The sequence below is a fragment of the Palaemon carinicauda genome, chromosome 23, assembly GCF_036898095.1.
Source record: "Palaemon carinicauda isolate YSFRI2023 chromosome 23, ASM3689809v2, whole genome shotgun sequence".
NCBI lineage: Eukaryota > Metazoa > Arthropoda > Malacostraca > Decapoda > Palaemonidae > Palaemon > Palaemon carinicauda.
Window position 1 is genome coordinate 100,146,768 of NC_090747.1, and position 6,411 is coordinate 100,153,178.

Here is a 6,411-nt window from a genome sequence, read left to right on the forward strand (position 1 = left end):
AACGAGTTCAAGAATAAGTTAGAACAAGATCATGAAAACTCTCTAAATGTTTAAAGTGAACCGCTCTACCCAAGAGCAAATGGAGTCTCCGTGGATGGACTAAAAAAGTCTTTAAGAACATTCAAAATCCTTGTAACTCTCTCTCTCTCTCTCTCGTCTCTCTCTCTCTCTCTCTCTCTCTCATCTCTCTCCTCTCTCTCTCTCTCTCTTTCTCTCGGTAAACGAGTTCAAGAATAAGTTAGACAAGATCATAAAAACTCTCTAAATGTTTAAAGTGAATTGCTCTACCCAAGAGGAAATGAAGTCTCCGCGGATGGAGTAAAAAGTCTTTGAGACATCCAAAATCCTTATAACTCTCTCTCTCTCTCTCTCTCTCTCTCTCTCTCTCTCTCTCCTCTCTCTCTCTCTCTCTCCTCTCTCGTCTCTCTCTCCTCTCTCTCTCTCTCTCTCTTAACATGGATAGACTTCCAGCGGATGTAGTAAAGAGTAACACGGAATGCGAGTTAAAGAATAAGTTAGACAAGATCATAAAAACTCTCTAAATGTTTAAAGTGAATTGCTCTACCCAAGAGGAAATGGAGTCTCCGCGGATGGACTAAAATGTCTTTGAGAACATCCAAAATCCCCCCCCCCCACTCTCTCTCTCTCTCTCTCTCTCTCTCTCTCTCTCTCTCTCTCTCTCTCTCTCTCTCTCTCTCTCTCTCTCGTGTGTAAGCAACATTCAGAAGTTTCGTCTTCCTGTATAATACAAATTATTGGAGAACGTTACATAAGAACATCTCCAAGAGACAATATCTTCCTGGGTACTCCTCATGTAAGATGCCAGGATCAGAAGTTCGTCTCTGTTGTCTCTTTAGCATTTTGCAACATCAAAAGGTCTCCGTTGGAAGCCTTATTGATGTAACGGAGGAAAGACCCAAGGAGGGATGTAAGAATGTATGGTTCCTCAAGGATCAAGGAAAAGGAAGTCTCCAAATGTTTTACACATTATTGGTTTCTTGTCTATTATATTAATATATCCTATTTCAATATTTCAAACTTGACTGATAATCAATAATCTTGAATTGTATGTGACATTCATTTTATCCATTTGAGTTTGGAGTAAATATTTTTCTTAACATTAATGATATCCAATTATAGATTCTCCTGCTTATGCAACCACTTTCCCCACTTATCCAAAGCTAATTAAAGATTCATGATAGGTTATTAAATTAATCAAAGATCTTTTATATTATAAGGTTACCTCAGATTGCAATGACTGAAACAGTATATGTTACATTGATTCTCGTATTTAATACAAGTCTCGGATAAGGAAAATTAGTTGAAATTAGAGCTGAAGTTAGTCTTACGAGTTGACTGATCAAGATATGGTCTCTTGCGAGTTCAATTTGCATAAAGTAATTAATTTCGTTAAATATTAATAGAAAATCTGGAAAGTATAACTAAAGGGGAAATTGAAAATTATATGATGCAGTCCAATTTTGGTGTTTAGTTATCAATTATCTAATTTTATCAAGGTTAACAATACAGTTTTATATTTGAATGTTTACTTCATCTAGCCAATCAACTTTACAGGAAGCAATAATATTGTTATTCTATACTTTTCACTGTTAAGTGTGAAGGAATACCTAGGTTAGTGTTAGTTGAATTTAATATTCAGCTGACGTTTGTTAGGTCCGGGGTTAATTCCCTATCCACTATATACAGTATCACCACTTCCCACATTAGCGTTTTTCAATTAGAAAAAATTTATCTAAACTACCAAACTTCGAAGTTCTGTCTGTGCTTCCTTTTAAAGGTTTAAAGGCCACTCATGAATGGCAAGGGCAAGGGACAGTGACATTGCCCTATCGAGTAGGACAATGCCCTAGAGACTGACCATACATACATATGATCAGCGCCCTAGCCCGCTCTCCACCCAAGCTAGGACTAAGGAGGGCCAGACAATGGTTGCTGATGACTCAGCAGAGAGACCTATAGCCTCCCCCCAAACACCATCTCCTTAGCTCACAAGGATAAGGAGGTTGCAGTGACCAAAAAACTAACGAGTTTGAGTGGGACTCGAACCCCAGTCTGGCGTTCACCAGACAGGGACGTTACCACATCAGCCACCACAACCTCCATCTTTTGCTCTAATGCTCTAACTTGGCTCGTTTCAAACATGTGGATTGATACCGGGCGGTTTTGTCCGAGCGGAGTAGAAATTAATGAAGATGAATGGGACCGCTCGGAAGAATTTCCGGGCGGTAATCGGCGTCAATGACATTAGATGTCTGGATACCAGATAACTCCTAATCAATCAATCAATCAATCCGAGCAGTATTGATTTACTGGCCGCATTCACTGGTAACCCGCGAGGTTCCAGTGTAGCGGCTTATAGAAACCTACAAGACCGCTCGGGGGAAAATCCTCTCGTGTAAAGACATGCCCCCAAACGAGCGGACATATTCTCATAAGGAAAAATACGCTCATGAGGAAGCATATTTTCTCTTATGAAAAAAGCCTCCACACAAGCGGATTTTTTCCGTAAGGAAATATTTCCTTATGGAAAAAATTTCGCACGCATGGAGGCATATCTTCTCGCGTGAAGACAAGCCTCCACACAAGTGGATTCTTTTCCTAAGGAAATATTCTCGTACGGAAAAATCCGCTCATGAGGAGGCATATCTTCTCGTTTGAAGACAAGCCTTCACACGAGCGGATTTTTCCCTTAAGGAAATATTTCCGAGCGGTAAAAATCCGCTCGCGTGGAGGCATGCCTTCGAACAAACGGAAATAATTCAGCAAGGATAAATGTCTGCTCGTACAAAACAAGTTAATCTTAAACTAGAGAAAGGCATTTACTTACTCCCTCATCTGCATACGAGTCAAAGAACATTAAATTCCAATTCATTCAATTCCAGGAATTCATACAAACATACCCAGATGTCTCCTGGAACCCCCACCAGCCGTCCAGCGATGCTCCTCAAGAATATATAATTCTGGGTTGAGGAGGAGCGTTGGGATTGGTTGTCACTAAGCATGTTACTGGATCTAGAACGTGAGTAGGATCTAAAGCGAACGTCTGGAAATGATTAACTCATATTTTTATTGGTTTTCTTGTTATTTATAGAACAACTTGAGTTCATATGATTGTCATCTTTTAGCTTTGAGGACTGAAACTTATTAGAAAAATTTATTGTTGATTATTAGGTACTTGACTTCCCCAAAACTATTATTATTATAATAATAATAATAATAATAATAATAATTATTATTATTATTATTATTATTATTATTATTGTTATTATTATTATTATTATTATTACTTGCTAAGCTACGACCCTAGTTGGAAAAGCAGAATGCTATAAGCCCAGGGGGTCCAACAGGGAAAATAGCCCAGTGAGGAAAGGAAACAAGGAAAAATAAAATTTTTTAAGTACAGTAACAACATCAAAATAAACATTTCCTTTATAAACTATAAAAACTTTAACAAAACAAGAAGAGAAATTAGGTAGAATAGTGTGCCCGAGTGTACCCTCAAGCAAGAAAAGTAGTGATGAAATGATTTTTTCATCTATTTTCTACTTTTATGAGAACGTATAATCGCAAGCTGCGCCGTTTTTGTAAAATTGAAATTTAGAAAATCATAGTAAACTTGATTTTTATAAAATGGGTTGCTATAATAAATAATATTTGCGTACCAAACAAAAAACAACTAACAGATAACTCAAATATTAAAGCCTTTGACTTTGATATTCATCTGTTTGAGGAGCTATTAAATATATTCTTATTCTCAAGATTCGTTACGAAGACCAATAACCTTTAATTTATCTTGTATCTTCTAAGGATGGTCAATTGGTAATGAAACAGAATTTCTGTTGGATTTCACCATTAATCTTTAATAATAGCAAGGGCTAATGATGGTCAATTGGTAATGAAACAGAATTTCTGTTGGATTTCACCATTAATCTTTAATAATAGCAAGTGCTAATGATGGCCAATTGGTAATGAAACAGACTTTCTGCTGGATTTCCATAATGTTATTAGTCTGACGATGACACATGACCCTAATCCTCTTCCATCGTTCCAGAGGCATCTAAAGTTTCTTAAAAAAAAAATATGCTGAAAATGAAACTCGCTCAAATTAAGATCAAAATTGGTTTTCTCTAATTAGCGCATAGTGAGAAAATAGTCTTTTACTAACACTGTTGTTATTGTTATTGTGAGATACTGTTATTGTGTGTTATTGTCATTGTTGTCGTTACCGTTATCATTGTTAATACCATTGTCATTTTCATTGTCTTTGTTATTATTATTATTATTATTATTATTATTATTATTATTATTATTATTATTATTATTATTATTATTAGCTAAGCTACAACCCTATCTGGAAAAGCAAAATACTACAAGCCCAAGGGCTCCAACAGAATAGGTAGCCCAGTGAGGAAGGGAAATAAGGGAATAGCAAATAAACTATATATAAGTATTGAAGAAGAAATATGAATTATTTTAAGATCAGTACCAAAGTTAAAATAGATTAATCATATATAAACTATAAAATGATACTTATATTAACCTGTTCAACTAAATTTCCCACAGATCTGTTAGAAATATATTACATTCTAATACTTTAGTTTTGCTTATGATAAAATTACATTATGCTAGAAAACTGTTGGAGAATGTATAGAATATACCATAAAACTAAACAGTCTCCCTCCTCAAAAATATGTCCTCAACGCCCCCCTCCCCCCCCCCAAAAAAAGGAATGATAAATCATAATATTTTCTAAAGAGGAGATACATCCTCCAAAAAGACAAAAACTCTTATTTTATTTTTTTAAAGAGATGCAATAAATGCCTAAGTAAAAAGAAAATATTGCAGTGTCTTTTCAAATGAACGGAAGATAATTTTCTTGCAATTTTGCACGACTACGCTATTCTGCATCAACGCTTCAACTGCAAGAAGAAAAAACTAATTTCCCCTTTTCGTTTCACCATTCAATTCTCTGTAAATATCTCACGTGTGAAGGTCTCTTTGTTGTCGGGTATCCGACAGTGAAACATATTTCTTGTACTTTTGAAAGCTGGAAAAAGAGTGTGTCTTTTGATACAAAGTTTTTTATTAAATTGTTTTTTCTAATAGAGATTTCTATATTCTGTATACACACAACTATTGAGTGTATCAACCTAGTTAATAAAAAAGCTTTTCACCAAGTATATATATATATATATATATATATATATATATATATATATATATATATATATATACAGTATATATATATATATATATATATATATATATATATATATGTGTATGTGTGTGTTTATATATATATATATATATATATATATATATATATATATATATATATACACATATATCTAAATAGCCATATATATATATATATATACATATATATATATATATATATATATGATATTTATATATATATAATATTTACTTATATATATATATGTATATATACACACATATATATATATATATATATATATATATATATCATATATACAAGATTATATAAACATATACATACACAAATGCTTTCAATATTTCTAGTCGATAAAGATAATTGATTTGAAAATAACAATAACTAAAGTTATGCAGGTTTTTGCCATACTCCCAAAGAAGGAATTAGCGAGATGAAATTTATCAAACTTAGATGAGAAGAGAAAATTAGATAAGGTGAATATATATAATTTAATCGAAGACAGTCATTTTTATCAAAAGGATTTTCGTCACAATATATTGAAGTTCTTGTTATCTTACGTACGATTATATTAGAGTAATGGATTTGTGTCAATTCTGGCTAATTAACACCGTTTTAATCTTTATATCTTTCAGGAATCCATATATCGAAGACACTTGTAAATCGTGAAGTCATTATTTGAAGGTTTAAAGGTAGTTCATGAAGGGCAGAAGCAAGGGACAGTGGAATTGCCCCCTCAAGCGGGACAATGCCATAGAGACTGACCATATAGATATGATTAGTGTCTAAGCCCCTTTCCATCCAAGCTAGGACCAAGGAGGGCCGGGCAATGGCTGCTGATGACTCAGTAGATAGACCTTTAGGCTTCCCCAAACCGTCCATCCTTAGATTGCAAGGATGGTGAGGTTGCAGTGACCAAAGGAACAAACGAACCCCAGTCTGGCGATCACCAGAAGAAATAATATTTTATAGATGCGAACCTAATCTCAATGAGTGTATAACTCCACGATATTTACATCAGTAATATTGTATTCATACTGTATAGCAGAGACGCAGAATTCAATTATTTGAAATCGTGTTTAAAATATCTTTCCCAATTATGATTTTTTAAAAATAAATTCAGGGATATTCGTGAAAGAATCGAGAGTAATTCATATTGGAAATAAGGACTCGCTATGATGAATAGTCTATTTTTC